The following is a 20775-nucleotide window of genomic DNA, read 5'->3' on the forward strand; positions in this document are numbered from 1 at the left end:
TCCTATTACCCTCAAACAAAGCTTTCAGACCTGGAACATTTGGAGTAATTTTGATTGTTCCAACTTAAAAAGTCATTAACAAAAATTAAAACATCCAGAGTAGCATCTAAAATGCTCAAGGGTCTACAGGAGCCCCTTGGACAGACTGATGACTGAGACCTCTTTAGTTAGCACACAATAATAGTTGTAAAATCACAAAGGCTAATAAACATGATTTATTCATCAAATCCCCGAACACTAAAGGTTTGAAAGATGTAAATTTAAAATAATTGAAAGAAGTTTTTCATACTGTATGATGAAAATGTTCAAACAAACAAAAAATCTTGGAAGAATTGTACAGTGTATGTCCATATACCACCAATTCAATTTTAACATTAACAATTTATCATGTTTTCTTTTTCACATCTATTCATTTATCTTCTATCCATCCGTTGTTTCATCTTTTTTTTTTTTCCAAAATAAGTTGCAGACAGCAGTGCACTTCATTTATAAGTACTTCATCATACATATTATTAACTGGAGTTCAATATTTGTTTATTGAAAATTCATATTTTATACAAGAGTGATTGATCTTATACATTTATTTTGCCAAAAGGCTGGGACTCAAGAAGGATTAACACAATTCATGGCCGACTCTTACTGGGTTATTGATGAAAACAAGGAGCTGTTTGAGAACTTCTTGATCCTCAAAAGTTGTGGCCATATGGAGCAGCCGTACTCGACCACCAAACGGTCTTTGAGGCAATGGCAAGAATTGACTTGGCAAAACTACATGCTTCCCAGTAAATGTTAACTGAATTTGAATGTGAAGAAACTGACCCCTAGAAGCATACACACTCTGCCAGTAAATGATTGGGCAGGTATGAGAACAGATCACCTCCAACAGTTTCACACTGAGCATCCCTGCCTGCCTGTAACAACTCTGCAGAACAGTGTAACAGAGTAGATGGTTTATTAGTCAAAACTGTAGTACAGGCGATGCATTCTATCTAGACCCATCCTGAGATTACTCAAGAGGAGCCAGTTCTTGGGCAATAGGAAAGAAGGTAACCTATTCTCACAAAAGAGAACTCTTGATTCACATATTGAGAAAAAAAAAAAAAAGTACTTGTGTTCATAAGTCCTCTGACATTCTCCAGAAAGACTTCATGTGGCTTATGGTAAACAGCAAAAATAAAATAAAGCTGAAAATGATTAACATAAGAATAAAACAAGGACCAAAATATGTCAGTTAGTAGAATGATGGACAAACTTAGACTTAGAAAGCTTTGAAATGTTCTAAATTAAGTCAAGTTCTGACATTTTAAAACCTTCCAATTGGCTCCAGAATTAAAAATCAAGTGGAGACGGGGCGCCTGGGTGGCGCAGTCGGTTAAGCGTCCGACTTCAGCCAGGTCACGATCTCACGGTCCGTGAGTTCGAGCCCCGCGTCAGGCTCTGGGCTGATGGCTCAGAGCCTGGAGCCTGTTTCCGATTCTGTGTCTCCCTCTCTCTCTGTCCCTCCCCCGTTCATGCTCTGTCTCTCTCTGTCCCAAAAATAAATAAACGTTGAAAAAAAAAAAATTAAAAAAAAAAAAAAATCAAGTGGAGATGATGTCTAGAAGATGCATTTGTTCAAATGCTTATTGTTGATGAAGATGTCTAGGATTCATTTGAAGACCGAAAAATTCAGTTACATAACCAGGCATTTGCTTACACAAAAGGCAGACATTCTGATACTAGGAAGAAATTTAGATGTTTGATTAACTTTTTCAGTTTCCAATTTGATGTTCAGACAACAGCCTGTTTCAGTGGTTTTCAACTGGGGACAATTTTGCCCTCTGGGGACATTTGGCAATGTCTGGAGACATTTTGGGCTGTCCCTACTGGGGATGGGGGTGGGGTACTACTGGCACCTAGTGAATAGAGGCCAAGGATGCTGCTAACCAGCCTGCAGTGCATGGGATGGACCCTACAACAAAGAATTATCCAGCTGAAGTATCTGTAGTATTGAGGTTGAAACACCCCGATCCATATATGTCAGTTATAGATCTAACTCTAGTATGCCTTGAAAACACTGTAGATGATTTACATGTGCCATTTCATCTTGTGACTTGTTGAAGAGTATGTGGTGGTGACCTATATCCTTAAGAAATGCTACTGCATTGGCACCATGGCAAAAACGGGGATGTAAAATGAACAGTCCTTCAGAATAAGATCCACAGAAAGCTGAATTGAGTGGTTGACCATACAAGTCAAAAGCACTCTTTGGTATCTAAGAGCATCAAACGTTGGCAGGCAAGAATGTAGATATTTAATTACTAAAAAAATATTCAAAGGAATTGGGGCCCTGCTGTTTAAGAGAGCGGGGGAAGGGATCATTAGATCCTAAGTCATAGGACAGTTCATCCTGGGACTTCTCCCTCTGGGACTTGGAGAGCTCATTTCTCTGCTTCCTTCTTTCCTCTTCAAAATCTCAAGAAGGAGAACTGACTGTGTCAGAAGCAGGTGGATTAGATAAACTCCTGTTGGCAACCTGATGATTATGTCTCTGATTTATGTTCTTCTTCATCTTGCCCTTGGTAATTATATACTCTATGTTTACAACCACGTTCTCTTCCTTTCTTCATTCATGTTCCAACAGGTGCTCAGACCCTTGGTTAGTCCTTCCTCCTCCTGATTCCTTAACGTCTTCTTCTCTACAAGATCATCCCCATCAGGATACAGGTATGTTTCGGCAGCTCTCATCTTGTAAAAATGTCCCTTGATCCCCGCATCCACTGCCAATCTCTCTTCGATTCTAGACAGAGTTATTAAATTAATATTCTCCACAAGCTGTCTTTGTTTCTTGATCTGCCATTTACTCTTCAGCTCACAGCAACCTGGCTTCTGCCCACAGCTCCACTAAAGCTGCTCTTGTCAAGGTGACCACTAACCTCCTTGTAGCAAAAATTTAAAAAGCAGAGTTTCCCATCTCTCTTGTTTGACCTCTCTCAGTAGCATTCAACACAGTTAATGGTTTCAGCTTCCATAAGCATGTCCTTCTCTTGGCCTCATGGAGCAGCTTGCTTGACATTTTCCTTCTGTCTCTCTGACAACTCCTCATGACGCTCTGCTGCTTTACCTCCTTTTTCTGACCTCTAGATGTTGGAATGCTCAAGGTGGAATGCTCTTGTCCTTTCTCTTTATACTTTCCTCCTAAGTGATCTGAATCATTTATGTAGCTTTAGATTCTGTTCATATGGGGACAATTCCCCAAATTAAATTCCATCTCAGATCTTTCCATGTTTGTTTAAATAACTACACCTTGAGACCTGCACCCAGGAGTTCCACAGGCATCTCAACCTTAACACATTCTTTTTTGGTTTCAATTTATTTATTTTTTTATTTTAGAGAGATTGTGAGTGGGGGAGAGGGGCAGAGAGAGAGAGAGGGAGAGAGAGAGAGAGAGAGAGAGAGAGAGAGAGAGAGAGAGAGAGGGAATCCCAAGCAGGCTCCATGCTCAGATCCATCCCACAACCCTGGGATCATGATCTGAGCCCAAATCAAGAGTCAGATGCTCAACCAACTGAGCTACCCAGGTGCCCCTCAACCATCGCACATCTTAAGCACTCCTGCCATCCTGCCAATCTTCTCTCAGTTAATGGAGTTATAATTCTGATGATTTTTCAGGCCTTTCAGTCTTTCACATCTCTTACTAACTTAATCTCCAAGTTCCAACTCTTCAAAGAGATCTGTCCTTGCTACTTACCTAAAATAATTGCTCTTTTTATTCTCTATCTTAGCATACTGGGTGAGTTTTCATTCCTAGCTCTTATAACAGCTTGTAATTATATATCGGTTTGTCTACACCATTGGGCAGGGATCGGGTCTCTTTTGTTCACCAGATACCCAGACCCTGGCATAATATCTGGAAGGTAGAGGTATTGTGTTCAGTCATTATTTTTTTAATCAGTAAAGAACTATTTGGATACTAAGCCTAAACAGACACTTATTTTATCCTGATGAGATAAGAATCAGATCCTTTTGGGGCACCTGGGTAGCTCAGTCGGTTAAGGATCCTACTCTTGATTTCTGCTCAGGTCGTGATCTCACAATTCATGAGTTCAAGCCCTATGCTGGGCTCTGTGCTGACAGCACAGAGCCTGCTTAGGCTTCTCTCTTTCCCCTCTTTCTCTGCCCCTCCCCTGCTCATTCTCTCTCTTGCTCTCTCTCTCAAAATAAATAAACTTAAAAAAAAAAAAGAGTCAGATCTTTTTTTTTTTCTGTTTGAATCACACTTTTAAGTGGATTAACAGATAATAGTTACACATCATTCAGAAATAAAAGAGAAAAAAGTTAATCTTTAATAAATGCTTGTTGATTGGTGAATTGATTGAGTAGCTAATCGAAAATTTACTTAATTTCTTTGTAATCCTATTTATTTACAACAAAGAAATAATACTACTAACTCTTTTTCAGAATTATTTTGTAGAGTGAAGTTAGATTATTGCCCTCTACTTCCTTTTGAAGAAAGACATTAAATAGGCACACAACCCCATTCGAGATGGTGCAGAGATTACATGTATTATCAATTTCCTTTGTCTGAGAACTGCAGTGCACTGATGTCTGAACTCTTGTGGTTTGTGGGTCAACAAAATGTCATCCTGCTTCTTTGTCATAAGCCCCAGAACTGCTTCAGATGCCCAGTACCCACCAACAAGGGATTTTAGCTTCTTACTAAAACCTCATTATCATCTTAGGCCCCTGAATACAAAAAATATTTTGACAAAGGGAGATGATTGGTTAGGAGTCATATTTGTACAAAGAGCCAAAGTCTCTTAAAATTAGATTGCTGAGTAGAAATTCCATGACAGACGGCAGATAGCTGCCTCATTTCTCCAAGTCTAAGTGGCCAAAGGCTGCTTCATGTTGGAAAAGTTATACTTTTTAAGACAGATGCATTAGTTCAAAATCAGCTTTCTGACACATGTACTTTTTATGTCCCAGGGACCCCAGTATGAGGCTGGATTCTCTGGAAGCTCACTGTGATGATGTGTTTCCCTTCCTTCCATGAACTCACTGTTTAAACTTGGGCAAATTATGTTATCTATTTGGCCTTGGGGCTCTCCTTTAGAAAGTGAGGTAGTTTACCTGGTGAATAAAAGGTCCCCTTGAAAAGTAGAAATGTTCTCTGTCTCTCCTGCACCACAATCTCTTTCTCTTTTTAGAACTACAGGGTTTCTTTGTAGTAGACAAAAAAGGCACTATCAGAAGACTTGAATGAGCACAATGATGAAATCAGGTGTTTAGAGACCAGGACTTGCAGCTGCACTGACCCAGTAAATAACCCTTCCTTGGTTTCTGGTTTCTCCTTTTAGAGCAATAAACAACAACAAAGGAAGAATACCAGCTCAACTTGTATAGTCTCTAGTTACCCAAGTGACTCATTATCTAAGTGCCGGAAATTATCCACAGGAAGCTATCCTGAAAGCCCACAGTGATGAGTACCTGTGTATTACTCAAATCTGACATGGAGGAGTAAGCTGTTACTAGCTGTAGTCAATAGATCCAAAGCAACATAGGGAGGAAGTGGGGGAGAGTGAAACTAGATATTCACTATAATGTGAGGAATCTAAAAATGTATTCTCCACTAAGCATGGGTAGGTACATTTTTTAAAATATATAGACGTTCCAGTATACGTTCTATTTTCCCTTAATCTTTCCAGAATCTGCAAAGTAAAGCGTTGAGAGGGTATTGGCACCAAGTCCCATGCTGTTTGGGAATCATTAATGAACATCTATTTTACAAGAACTTTTCTACAAAAGGAAAACACAGAAATCTGAGGGAATTGCAAAACTTGGAAGTAATCTAGACATTATAAGCATATTATAAATGGAAATAAGTAATAATCTGCTAGCCAAAGCAAGCCTGACAAATGCTGTAGAAATTCTCAAACTTATTGCCTTGCTTGGGTGGGAGGTGAAGTTTGTCTTGCGATCTGAACCTACTTTTTGAATGAAAATATGCCAGAAGGCATAGTAGCTGTGGTTCTTCTTTGTTTAATCCATGAGTAGTAACATTCTGAAGACCTGTACAATGAAGAATCCCCCTTAACCTTTGCTTAGCATCTGTAATGTCAAGAGGGAGCCTGATGTGTCTGAATTCGGGGCTCACAAATGCAAATATCTGCAGGCCAAGAAGACACTATAATGAGTGAAGTAGATTGGGATAAGAATCTTCTTTATAAATCTACTTCCTTATAAATCTGCTAAAAAGAAAAGGCACATAAATGGCAATGACCCTTGGCCTCAGCTGGGGAAACAATAGAGGGTAGTTGGAACTTTGGGGAACTGGAAGGCAGTCGCTACTCAGCTCCAGCCAGATGTTGCCTCATGGGGCAGATAAGATTTCTCCACAAGAATCTAGAAAACTGGATTTTTAAAAGATAAAGTCTGGATTTGTACATTTTGCAAATAATGCAAAGATTTTGAAACTTTGTGAGGGCCTAACAAAAAAAAATAACATTGATGGGCCAGACCTCTGTCCAAAGGGTCACCATTCTACAATCTGTGAATGCTAAGTAAGGAAGAACTTAATTTGCACCATCTTCAATTTGGAGAAAAAATAAAACTAGGACTTGTGGTTCAGTATTTGCCTTTAAATAGGTGTGCTTACATAAAGAGAAAAATTTTAAAAGGGCATTTGAGAACAATACAATGTTTAAGCAGCAGTGTACTTTTATACTTAACTGCTATAGCATCAGATCTAGGGTTCCTTAGATTTTGTGGGAAGTACGATTTTGTATCAGGACCCACAAGAACATCTTTGTATCGAGATGTTATTGATGTCCAATATATGGCATCTGTTCAGTCATCTTGCTATAAACAGGGTTATCATAAAAAACTCATTGGGATGATTCAGATTGCTTCATATAACCACAAAGATGTGGAGATTTGGATACTTCTAAATGGCAAAAACAATTTTCCAGTTTTTATAAATAGATGTTTGGTACCTTGTAGACAGCACATTATCAAAGGCAAGACTCCCTTATCCAAAAGCAAAACTGAATGTTGGAAAAAGCATTATAATGCCTGAGAACCAAAAACACTTGTACAAAACTTGGGCTCTGTTCACACTGCTTTAGATGCCTGAAGGTAACACATTGTGGGTCTTGAGTGTTCCTTCATTTTTCAGTCTAGACACTGTTTGAGGTATTCCAGTATTTTTCTTCCCAGTAATTGATGGCTTTATGGTGACTTTTTCCCCTTTATCTCCCAAACCAGGTATTACTATGTAGTAATAAATTAATGAGAGTTTTAAACATTTTCTCTTTTTTTATTTATTTTTGAAAGAGTGAGAGAGTGTGGGAGGGGCAATGAGAGAGGGAAAGAGAGACTCCCAAGCAGACTTGCGCTGTCAACGAGGAGCCTAATGTGGGGCTCGATCCCACCAAACATGAGATCATGACCTGAGCCGAAATCAAGAGTTGGATGCTCAACTGACTGAGCCACCCAGGCACCTCTAAACATCTTCATTTATATTTTTCTGTTTTAAGAATGCAACAAATAATTAGCATTGCATTGAGTAGTGAGAAAATATCTCTTTACCCAAATGCTTGGTAAAAACTTTCAGGTTTTCTGTGATTAACGGTTCAAGAGTGCTAAGATAGTTAAATAAATAAATACGTGGCCTGGTTCCTGGACTAGAAATTAGAAGTGTTGAAAATATGAGATCTTGTGGCGAGATAAAGATTGGCGAGGGGTTAAAACTGTGTGAACATGGGGACTTGTGAAATCCCCACAAATTACCACAGAAGCCAACAAGGCTCTCATTCTATTTTTAGTGCCTGGCTCGGTTTCACTAACTATTTCAACTCTTCAACATCCTTATTGTGACCAGTATCTCCATCAGCAGAACTTTAGGTGGAAATGTTTTTGTGTTCTATCTAATCTCAAGAACATTTTTTTTATGGGTTTTGATAACCTGACATGCATTTATTCCCATTCTGGAGAAGAATGAGTTCAATGTCAAGACTGGGGTCCTATTCATGACCTTTTGGTATATATGAAATACTACTGAGATTTCTATATGTATCTACTAAAATTTCCTGCTCTTTAACTTCTCTGGGGACATGTATGTGTCTGTGTATCCCTGTAAGGACCTATCTTACATGCTTGATAGATATTTCTTTGAAAAATAGATTGTAACTGATGGGTAAAAATATAAATAGGTGAATATGAATAGTTGGGTTGTATGTCTAGAGACAGCTACTTTATCCTCCCCAAATAATGAATACTACATAGTAATAACCTGATTATGGAATCTTTTTAAAGTTTATTTATTTTGATAGAGACAGAGAAAGCACGAATAGGGGAGGGGTGGAGAGAGAGAAGGAAAGAGGGGAGAATACCAAACAGGCTCCGCACAGTCAGCGCACAGAGCCCCACAGGGCTCGAACTCACGAAACCATGAGATCACAGTCTGAGCTGAAATCAAGAGTCCAGTAGATGCTTAACTGATGGAGCCACGCTGGTGCTCCACTGATTATGGAATCTTTAAGAAAATATGGGACTACAGTACAATTAGTAGAAATGGGATTTAAACTAGCTCTCATTTCATAATTCAGATTTCTAGCCTATGCTGCCTTTTCTCCTCTTTCGCCAAATGAGTATGTGTCTATAAAATACATGTGGCTTATAACTTTGAGAGACATGAAGTAAATAGGAATCATTTTATTCCATAGTTAGAGGGCACTTTTTGGTCATTTACCAGGGAAAAAACAATAGTAGCTAACACTTACTGAGAATGTACTATATTACAGTTAATTCGCATTTAACCTGTATTAACTCATTGAATTCTCATAATAACCCTACAACATAGATACTATTACTCTCCAACTATATAGATAAAGGTACAGAGGCACCATAAAGCTTACATAATTTGCCCAAGGCCACATACTAGAAAGTACAGGAGTCAAATTTGGTGTCAGTGGTTTGTCTGTAGAGTCGGCTCTTAACCATCAATCAAGCCTACTCAGAACTCATTAAATGACTAAAATGTGTAAAGCCTGCACGGACCCAGAAGAGGGCTGCATTGGATTATATCACATGGACCTTCACAGTGGCGTTTAGTTGTGATGCTTGGAACACGACAGTCTCTCTCTCCCTGTCTCAATGTTGATTGAGTGAAAGGAATGAACACATGTGAACTTTAAATCCAGTTTTAAGAGCCCCATTCTGTTAGTATTCCTGCTTCTCCACACCTCTCTGCCTTTTTCAGTGTTGTTTTCTTTGCATGCGGTTTCTCCTTCTTTCTCCACTCAGTGCAGCCCCCCTCATGCTTTAAGGCACCGCTCGATTCTGTGAGTCAGAAGTTATTACTTCTCTCGTGACTCTTTCATAATGCCCTGTATCATAATTTCTGTTCATTTCGTGGCTCCCTGTTTAGATTTTAAGTCCTCTGAGATTACAATCTATGCCTGATACAATCTTGTATCTCTGCCATGGTGTTAATCACAGTGTCTGGCACAGAAATAAGTGTTTATTAAATAAATGATAAAATGATTGGAAGAAGTTTTCCGTGTATTTTTATTCTCTATAACCTAAATCTGTAATAAAAAATCTAGAAGCATGTCTTGAAATTCCATCATGGGCATGTTAATGTAAGAGGAGTAAATTCACTGAATAAAAGAAGAAATTCAAGATGAAAATAAGATTAGAGAAAAACAGTGGAAAAGAAATCTGACGTTTGCAGATCATCTTGGAAGAAGAAGGTCGTAGAGAAAGATAACCATAGACAGATATCAGATACATTTCTGGGTTGAGGGCTAGAAAGACAAAAGACACAGTCTGGTTCTTAAGAAATTACTGGGGAGACAGAACCACTTGGTAACATAAATCATACAAAGCCTAAAGGAAGTCAGTAAGCTGAGTACCAAAGTCTGCCTGGAGGAGCTGGGAGGGAGGAGAAGAATTCAAATAGGCATTTCAGAAGTGAGTGTGTGATTGCCAAACAGACTTATTGAGGGGAAGGGAAACATTCTAAAAAAGAAACAGTATGGGCAAAGCATGATGTCCTGGTCAGTGCAGGCTGCTGTAACAAAAATACCATAGACTGGGTGGCTTAACAAACCATTTTCATGATCTAATTATCTCCCAAAGGCCCCGTCCCCAAATACCATCACACTGGGAATTAGGGGTTCAACATATAAATTTGGGCAGGGGCACAAACATTCAGTCCATAATACATAGAAAAGAAGTTCATTTTATGGTAATATAACATCCTAGAATAACTGAGGGTCAATCTAGAAAACTTTCAACAGTGCACACTGCCATGGAGCAGGGGAAAGGTAATGGCAACCTGAACCCGAGAGTGGAAGTGGAGAGGAACTGCGATGGGAGCAGATGAGAAGCATTTGGGAGGTACATGATCAGACCTGCCTGTGGAGGGAGGGGGAAAGGAGGAGCTGGGAAATCTGGGATGAGTCCTCAGTGTCCAGCATGGAATGCCGGGGCAGATGAAGCCGTACATCAAGGAAGGAAATAAAACAGTTTAGTAGGAGGGTGAAGAGGACATAATTTTTAATTAATTAATAAATTATAATTGAAATATAATTCATATACTACTAGAATCTATCCTTTTTAGTTGTATAGTTTCATGATTTTTCATATATTCACAAGGTTATAAAGCAACCACTGTTATCAAACTTCAGAACATTTTCATCACCCCAGAAAGAAACCCTGAACTCATTAGAGTCACTCTTTATGCTTCCATTCCCTTAGCCCCTGGAAGCCCTAATTTACTTTCTGTCTCTATGAATTTGCCTATTTTGGCCATTTCATCTCAATGGAATTATACAATATATGGCTTGTTTTGTGGTCTGGCATTTTATTTTATCTTTATTTTATTTTTATTTTATTTCATTTCATTTCATTTTATTTGTATGTTTTTCTTCACGTGGCATCATGTTTTCAAGGTATATCCACGTAGCAGCATGTATCAGTAGTTTATTCCTTTTTGTGGCTGAATAAAATTCCATCACATAGATACACTTCCTTTTGTTGGTCTATTTAGCTGTTCATAGTCATTTGGGTTGTTTGAACATTTGGGTTATTATGATTACTACTGCTGAGCATTTGTGAATAAACTTTTGTGTGGACATAGTTGTTTTTTCTTTTAAATGTTCATTTATTTATTTTGTGAGAGAAAATGAGAGAGAGAGAGAGAGAGAGAGAGATCATGCACACATGCTAGCAGGGGAGGAGTGGAGAGAGACAGAGAATCCCAAGCAGGCTTTGTGTTGTCAGTGCAGAGGCGGATGTGGGGTTCAATCTCACGAACCATGGGATCATGACCTGAGCTGAAATCCAGAGTCGGACACTTAACTGAGCCACCCAGGCGCCTCTGAACATAAGTTTTCAATTCTTTCAGGTATATACCTAGGAATGAATTTGCTGAATCATATGGTAACTCTCTGTTTAAGTTTTTCAGAAACTGCCAAATTGTTTTCCAAAGCTGTATCATTTCATATCTTCACTAGCAATGTGCGATGGTAAGGTATGAAAATGTACCCACGAGCTAAGTAAAACTTTCTCAAAGGCACCCCCAGTTAAGTGCCAGAGCTGGGATGTGATCCCAGGTCTGCCCATCTGCAGCCTCCACTCGCTGACCTCTACAGTATACCATGCATCTGGCCTCAGTTTCTTTTGGAGTTACCAACATGGAGTGGTAGTTGAAGCCATGGTTGTGGATGAGTTTGTCATGGAGAGTCTGAGGTGAGAAGAAAAGTCCAGGCATGGATACCTGTGGACCCCCAGCAGTAAGAAAAGAGTCTGTGTGTGTCTGAGGTGTGACCAGAGGCACAGGAGTAAAACCAGGGAAGAGAAGTTGCCAGGAAAACCATCCAAGGGGAGAATTTCAGGGGGAGTGTGGTCAAGAGGCAACGCAAGGCTGCTGAGCCTTGGGGTGAATGTGGTGTCTTCTGCCAGAGTAGTTTTGGTGAAGTGTGGGAGTAGGGAGTGAAGGGAGAAGTGGACAGAATTTGATTTGGGTGTTCTGAAGAGGGCATGGAATCAATCCAGCAAATTCTACCTGACTGTGAAGGATGAGAGCGATAGGAGAGGAGGCCAATAGGGAGCTGATGATCTTTGTTTGTTTCTGGTTTTGGTCAGGAAAGATACCTCATATTTATTAAACTGCTAGTACTTTAGCTCCAATTCATTAATGCTCCCTTTTTATAAGAATATCAACAAAATCCTTGTTTCCAGTCTTTTGCCTCCTCCAACTCTTTAATAGTGACTTTGTGAAAAGCTGTCTTCCTCTCCCTCTGTCTTTTTCCCCTCTTCCTGTGTCTCTCTAGATCCACTAATAAGAGAAAAATACCCATCTGAATCTGATTCATGTTTCTAGGAGTTACAAAATTTCCAAAGGGTAATTTGGTATATTCACAAAGTAGTACTATCAACCTCTATAGTCCATGAGAATTCTAAAAGTTCTTTTCGGCATTGATAGATACCCCGACCTCCTTATCTTCTGTATGTAATATGCTATTAATCCATTTATAATGTTGTTCTAATAGGGAAATACACTCTAAATTCCAAAATCACTTTTCAAATATAGTTGGGAACATTTCATAATTTACTTTTTTATTTTCCATTGTGTTTTATGCTCTTAAAGCCTTTTTTTAAGCGGGCTTTTTTTTGTTCTGATGAGGAAGGCACAGTAATATTGTTTCTCTCGTGTTAGGGATGATGAAAGCAAGCCTTAGAGAAGTTAAAGGGGACCTCAGACACCACTGACATTTATTAGTCACTAATATTTTCTCTTTTGTTGGTATACACAGTGATTTCCTTGTAGGGGTAAGGTGAAATTAGTTAATGCCTCAAATGAGAAGAAGAGACATGTCACCACCTCTTGAGATATGTCTTCCTTTTAGAGAAAGGAAGAAACGTTTGCTGGAGAAGAAACACCTGAAATCATAGAAAATGACAAAGTCATTAAGTGGAGCCTTCTAATTATGGCCTTCAAGCTATATACGTTTAATGGAGGGTGCAGAACTAATTTTAAAAATGTTTTTTGTTCCTATACTTTACCTTTAATTGGTTTCAGTAAAAGGTCTCACTCCAATTCAGAAGTAATCACAAACTGAGACTTTACCATTTCTCAAAAGAGTACTATGAACATACTGGTTTCTGAACAGGAGCAAAATGTTTTCATTTAGATGATAACATAGCACAGTTTCACTTACAAAGGAGAAATTAATATTACCTCTTCAAATGGGTCTGCATGTGTATACAGGAGTTAGCATTAGAATAGTGTAAGAAATTTAGTTTTTAAAGCTTATCACGGTCCATAGTAAAATTGGATAACAAAATTAATAACACTACTAATAAAGCAGCATTGTACAGCCTCCGTTCTTCTTTTAGTATATCCATTTACTTATGCTTTTGAAAAATCCAATGACAGTTCAGAACTCAGTGCATCCCTGAGTAAAATCATTTTACTGTCATCAGCTCTTGTTCTAAGTATTGTCGTGTGTCTGTGTGTGGGGGTGTTTCCTGTGAGAGAAAGTTTCTTTTTTTTTTTTTAATTTTTTAAATTTATTCGGAGAGAAAGAGCAAGCACATGAGTGGGGTACGGGCAGAGAGAGAGGGGAAGAGAGAATCTCAAGCAGGCTCTGCACTATCAGCACAGAGCCTGACATGGAGCTTGAACTAAGGAACCACAAGATCATGCCCAAAGCTGAAGCCAAGAGTCAGAAGCTCTGACTGAGCCACCCAGTTGCTCTGAGGGTAACTTTCTTGGTAACAGGTTGATGATATCAATGTCCTGCCCAATTCTGGAATTAAGCTCAGATATTTCCGGCTACTTTGCTGATACCACTGAATTTAGCTGGTATTTTCTGTTCTAGTTCTGTGACCCATAAAACTTAATAATCCCAGAAGTGTCCTTGTTCAGGAAGCCTTCTCAGATCTCTTTGGTTAAATTTGATCCCATATTTGTGCTCCCAGAATGCCCTGGGCATGTTTCCCTGAACTGGGTGTAATGGGATCCTTATTATATAATAACCAGTTTATGGAGTGCCTGGGTAGCTCAGTGGGTTGAGTGTCAGACTCTTGATTTTGGCTCAGGTCATGATCCCAGGCTCATGGGATCAAGCCCTATGTCAGGCTCCACACTCAGTTTTAAGCCTGCTTAAAATTCTCTCTCTGTCTCTGTCTCTGTCTCTCTCTCTCTCCCCCTCTGCCTTTCCCTCTCCCCCTCTGCCCCTTTCCCCTGCTCATGCTCTCTCTAAAAACAAACAAACAGGGGCACCTGGGTGGCTCAGTCAGTTGAGTGTCCAGCTCTTGGTTTCAGCTCAGGTCATGATCTCATGGTTTGTAGGTTCGAGTCCCATGTCTGGCTCTGTGATTCTGCTTGGGATTCTCTCTCTGTCCCTCTCTCTCTGCCGCCGCCCCCACCCCCCACCCCCCACCCCCCCCGTCTATCAAAAATAAATAAATAAAAACTTAAAAAAAATTAAAAAACAAAAAACAATAGCAACAAAAAACAGTTTGTAATCTGTATCCTGCAGGGGAAGTAGGCCCTTCAAATGGACTCTTTAGGGGAGCCTGGGTGGTTCATTTGGTTAAGCATCTGACTTCGGCTCAGGTCATTATCTCGTGGTCCATGGGCTCGAGCCCCACAGTGGACTCTGTGCTGACAGCTCAGAGCCTGGAGCCTGCTTCAGATTCTGTGTCGCCCTCTCTCTTTCTCTCTCTTAATCTCTCTCCCCTCCCCACCCTGCCTCAAAAACGAATAAACTTTAAAAAATGGGCTCTTTACGGGGCGCCTGGGTGGCGCAGTCGGTTAAGCGTCCGACTTCAGCCAGGTCACGATCTCGCGGTTCGTGAGTTCGAGCCCCGCGTCAGGCTCTGGGCTGATGGCTCGGAGCCTGGAGCCTGTTTCCGATTCTGTGTCTCCCTCTCTCTCTGCCCCTCCCCCGTTCATGCTCTGTCTCTCTCTGTCCCAAAAATAAATAAAAAAAACGTTGAAAAATTTAAAAAAAAAAAAAAAAAAAAAAAAAAAATGGGCTCTTTACACCTCCAGTGCTTAATGTTTAACAGATACTTAATCATTGGCCTTATTTTTGCTCAGCCAAACAAATGCCTTTCTGTAAGCATGGACATACTTTTTAAGTCAGCCTTCCAGTATGTTGGTGGTTCTTACTGCATTCCTGTGAAACAGATTATACTGCTGGCTGCATTCCTGTGAAACAGATTATACTGCTGGCTGTGCCTTCCGTTCACATTCTTTTGCTTCTTAGAGGCTTTCTGTGTAGTACCTTCATTCTCTTTTGTGTAGATGCTAACCCCTGAGATTGTCATCTGGGCCCAGTGGCTGGTTCCCTAAGAGTTGTATTTAGCCATGCCAGTTACTGAAAATCTCTTCCTGCTCCTGGTGGGCACAGAGGCATGAGCCTGTTAGTGCTGGTACCAAGTACTGAACCAGCTCAGAGCTCATCTCACACGGCCTTTTTTGGGTAACAATTTTGGTAACAATTAAGGAACAATGTTTAGCTGTGTTTTATTTATTGCTAGGTTACTGGGGAGAATACTGGCCTCCCACAGTTCAATGGGTAAAGCACTCAGCACAATGAGGACCCAGGTAGCCTTCAAAACAATGACTTCCTCCTCCTCCACCAACATCATCATCATCATCATCAAGCTCAATCTGGAGTAAATGAACAGTCAAAGGGTAAGGGATAGTGACTTTACTTGAGGGGATTTGGAATCAGGTCCTTCCAGAGCATTAGTGCCACAGATGAGATTCTTATGAATATAATGCTGGCATCTTAAGGAGAAAACATTGATCTTCATAAAAGCTGTTTTCCCAAAGTTTAAAATTTTAACTTCTAGGCTAAACATTTTCTCGTTCTGAATCTTCTTTTGGGATCCTATTTACAATTTGAACACTAGAGTTGCCATGGTAGGTCATAACCTTTCCAAGGAGTTGAATGTGTTCATCTGGAAACCATCTGATTGCAAATGTCTAATATGTGTATATATCAGTTCTCTTCTGTGTTTAGCTTCAGCCAAATGCTAGGAAAATACCTGCTTGGTTGGACTTTGGAATTTCGTATTTATTGTTAAAGCTTCTTCAAGATTCTCATTTCTCATTTAACTCCTGTTAAATGTAAATATATTCGTTTGATTGCCAATAGTAAATACCAGTAACCAAGAAAAAATAAACAAAATGCCGCTTAGCCTTGTTACTTAATTGTTGACTGGAGCTACAAGGGGGGCCTTGTGGAATGAGCTCTGAGCTGGTTATTGACTTCCGTTCAGTATTTGGTACCAGTGAGTCCCTGAATTGCCAAACTGCTGTAATAATGATGGTTATTCATCTTGAGACAATAGAGCCAGTGATCGAATGCTTAGAAGCTAAACACAGGGCATAGTACACATTTGTTCTAGGCAATGCCTAGAAATTGATCTAATAGGCAAGTCTTAACAACAGCTAAAATTTGTGTGGGTAGTAGAAAAAATACAAATTTTCAGAGTCGGACAGACCTGACTTTGCCACTTAACTAGTAATATGACATGGACAAGTAATTTAACCTTTCTGGAGCTCAATTTCTTCATCTATGAAATGGGGAGAATGATATTTTGCTTTAACAAAATGATATTCTAAGATTTAACTATAAGTAATTTTCCCAACATTATGTGTATCATATTATATGCCACCAACAAGTAGTATTTGAAGAAACTATTATTACTTTGTTTTCTAAAACCCACAACATTGATTATTTATTTATTTTTTAAAAAATTTTTAATGTTTTTATTTATTTTGAGAGACAAAGCAGGAGTGGGGTGAGGAACACAGAGAGAGACACACACAGAATCTGAAGCAGGCTCCAGACTCTGAGCTGTCAGCACAGATCCCAACGCAGGGCTTGAACCCACAAACTGTGAGATCATGACCTGAGCCAAAGTCAGATGCTCAACCGACTGAGCCACCCAGGCACCCCACAACAACACTGATTATCAATGCCCTATCGATTTAGAAAAAGCTCTTTTCAAGAGAAAAACAAAAAAACAATAACAACAACAATTTAAAACTCAGGAAAACCTTATTATCACATTAGGTAAACCCATCCAAGACAAGAATGAAAAAAATTACTTTTAGAGTTGAGAAAAACACCGTTTTCCAGGGCTGCTTATCCTGTATGTCATTTGTTCAATTACCTTTGGGGTTATTACTCCACTGTCTGTAAACGTGGGATACTTTATTCTCTGGGTCACCATGGCCCATTTAAAATGTTGTAACTTTGGTCTAAGCACTGGGCTCATTTCCTTAGTACGCACTATCTGGGTTGGTTTGTGATAGAATCAACTTTGACAGTGATGACAGGAGGTTGTGACAGAGTATGATGAGAAAGAGTAATCAATTGGAGGAAATAAGGTAGAAAGAGAAATTCAAAGAGTTGAGAGGTAATGTTGAAAACAATGAGAAGGAAAATTAAAGTTAAAAGAAGACCAATGCAGAAAAAAGCAAAGGATGCCAAATATGAAGAGTGAACTGAGAAGAAACAGTAATGTATCTTGTTATTTGTGATCTTTTTAAAGATAATAGATAATGAGGAGATTGGTGTGTGTACGTGGTAGGGCAGAGATACAGAAATCCCGACTGGGAAGATAGAGGACATGGGAATGGTGGCTGAGGCTATAGTTGCCCAGAATGCAGTGTTCTGGATCAAGTCAAAGGGTGAGAGACAATTTCTTTATTATATCACATCCAATAGTATCTGTCTTCTTCCTCACCATTTGAAGCGAAGCTGGGTAAAATGGGAGAAGGAAGGAATGCCCTTGTGTGGAAACTACCTAGCAAATGCCAGCCGTGCTTTAGCTCTGAGTTATGGAAACCACATGTGACTGGACTATAACGGCATTAACTCAGAATTGCCTGCTCCATAAAGAAGAAACTTGCCATATAAGTTGTTCCAGAAAAGTTAAATACTTTCAGAAACGTGGCATGAATGATGTCACCCACAGAACAAGGAACACTAAACTCTCAAAACAAACTCCAGAAAAGAAACATCAGCCTTCTCAATGGAAATAATGGGAAATAGCCCAATAATTCTGTTTCTTTCTTCTGTGCTTTTTACCACATCTGTTGCATATTTTTTCCTCTTGATAAACGTCAGACCTTCTAGCAGATGACCTTGTCTCCTTCTTTTTAGAGTAAATAAAAGTGATTAGACAGAACCTTCCTTGACTTCCTGCTATCAAAAAGACAAATCTACATATATCTCTACCTATTTTGCCCTCTTTCCTGCTGTTACAATGAGAAAGCTGACCTGCTACATTATCCAAAGTAAATCCCTCCACCTATACATGGCTCCATCACTTCTGTCCTCTCGGGATCCTTGTTATGTAGGTTAAATTCTTCTCCTGTTCCTTAAATTTTCCTTTCCAACTGATTAGCACTTAAATATGCTCAGGTGTCAAATCAGAAGTCTGTAATGGGTATCCAGAAGCTAACTCAGCATTTCCCTTTGGACATCTCACACAGTTCTAACTCAACACATCTAAAAGTGAACTCATCTTTTGTCCACCATGAATATCCTACTCCTTCCCCTTCCCCTCAATTTCTCAATCTCAAGGGAATGGCTCCATAACCCAACCAAATGTTTAGCTAGAAACCTGGGAATTATCCCTGATTCCTTCTTTCTGCTCATTCCCCAAAGCCATCGGATCAGCAAATCTTGTGTCTATCTTCAAATTATATTCTGTAACAAACCACCCCCCTCCATCTCTGTTGCCACACACTGGTTTAGATAGCAATCATCTCTTGCTTGGATGGTTATAATTGACTACTGTTTTCCACATCATCAGTGTAGGTGTCTACTAATCTCTTTTCCACACTGCAGCTGGAGGGATCTTTAAAAAATCTAGGGGTGCCAGGGTGGCTCTATCAGCTCATATCAGGTGAATGTACAACTTCAGCTCAGATCGTGATCTCACAGTTCGTGGGTTCCAGTCCCGTGTTGGGCTCTGTGCTGACAGTTCAGACCCTAGAACCTGCTTTGGATTCTCTCTGCCCGTCTCCCGCTCATGCTCTGTCTCTCTCTCCCTCTCATCTCTCTCTCAAAAATAAATAAATGTTAAATTTTTTTTTTAAAATCTAGGTAGGATCACACCGCTCTCTTATTCATCTCTGAAACAATGGTTTCCCATTGCCTTTCAGATAAAGCCCATACACCTTCATATAACTTACAATACTGTTCATGAGCTACCCCTATGGACTCTTTAGTCTCATGTCTTGCCATATTCAATACTTCAGTCATTCTAAATGTCTTTCAGCTTTTCATAATTGCAATATTCCCATCCACTTTTTGCCTAGCTAAAACTCGTTTCGCTCCTATACTAAAGTAGTGCCCCTCCCCTTCAGGGGATACTTTATTGTAATTATTTGTTTAATTCTTTGCTAGAGTATAAGATAAGAATTATGTCTTTCTCATTTACCCATTTATCCTCTTCTCTGCTTGCCCCCAATCTTGTCTACCAGCCATTCCAGTACCTTACTTAGTATCTGGTGTCTAATAAATCCCCAGTAAATATTTGTCAAATAAATTCATTATTTTTCAGGGCTTTATTAACCTTTCTCTTACTGAACTTAATATTCTTGATTCTCCTTAGTCTTAGGGAATATAATCATAACACCTTTTGAATCTCGTGTCTGTGGAGAGAAAGGGAGATTCAGCTTGAATGTGGCCAGAACAACAAATGCTAGGATGAATTAGTTGTTAATCCTTAAGGTTTAAAGGCTTGTAATAATTACCACTCATTTTCACTAAGGTTTTAGGCATTTAGAGAAACCCCCTTATTTCCATATGAAGGTCTTATAAAAGCCAAGACATATTTGTGGTCATTTATATATAAAGACAATATCTGCCATTAGGAGGGAAGAGTCTTTAAGGGTTTTTGTTAGTTTTTTATTGCAATAGAGATAATGCTATAGACAAGACTATCTTTCGAAGTTCTAACATGGCCAACATCATTTCAAAACTGTTTGTTGAATTTTTACTAGATATAATATTTCAACTTACAAATTCTGTAATCCTGGAGCCAGGAGCAACCTTTGCTGTCATTTTGGCATGCTTCCTAGACACCTTCTGGGAATTAAGCCCACAACATCTCTGACAGTCATTACTTTACTTTGGCTCAAGAACTTTCAGGAATGGGATTCCATTGCTGATGAGGCCATCTGCCCCACTCTTAGAAGCTCTAGTGTCACAATGTTTTTTCTCCTATTTCTTTTTTTCTTCTCTAACTTAATATCTCTCTTCCTGTCACTTCAATCATATTGGTCCTGTACTTCACCTAAGTCCTCAACTTAAAGACCTTTAAATATTGGAAGGGAAGAGATACTGTGGGTGAAGGGAAGCACATTCTCTTGAGCACCCAGTATTTTACAGGACATATGGTGGGTGTATTTTATGTTACTTCTGTAACTCCTTCAACAATCCAGTAAAGTAGGCAGCAATATTGGCATTTTACTCAGACGTAAGTAAAACTCCCCCACATTTGCTTATCTAGGGCTGAAATCCAATTTTCAAAGACTCTAAAGGTTCTGAGTCAAGAGGCTGGGGTGCTAATTTATGTCCGTTAATGCTAGCTGCATGGAGCTGACTCCTTTTTACTATTTCTAAAATTGGGAGCATAGTTCTTTTTGTCCTAGGCAACCTCACAAGGATTTTTTGAAGACAGAGGCTTTCATGTTAATGAAAGACTTTTTGCTGCAGGCAGACATCATGGCCTTTGGAATCACAC

At 39.4% G+C, this 20775-nt stretch overlaps 1 protein-coding gene across 8 annotated transcripts in view; it reads left to right on the forward strand.

Moving 5' to 3' along the window:
* The window catches only part of RASGRP3 (RAS guanyl releasing protein 3), a 105480-nt gene that overhangs the window by 39623 nt on the left and 45082 nt on the right, over window positions 1-20775 (forward strand). For 4 of the 8 annotated variants that reach the window (XM_060652329.3, XM_081795206.1, XM_081795201.1 and 1 more), the window contains one exon: window positions 2624-2706. The exons of the other annotated variants lie outside the window; for them this stretch is intronic. The gene's annotated coding sequence lies outside the window, so the exon portion shown is untranslated. The remainder of the gene's footprint in view (window positions 1-2623; window positions 2707-20775) is intronic. 8 annotated transcript variants of the gene reach the window in all.

Source organism: Panthera onca, chromosome A3 (assembly GCF_046562875.1).
Source record: "Panthera onca isolate mPanOnc1 chromosome A3, mPanOnc1 haplotype 2, whole genome shotgun sequence".
NCBI classification, from domain to species: Eukaryota; Metazoa; Chordata; class Mammalia; order Carnivora; family Felidae; genus Panthera; species Panthera onca.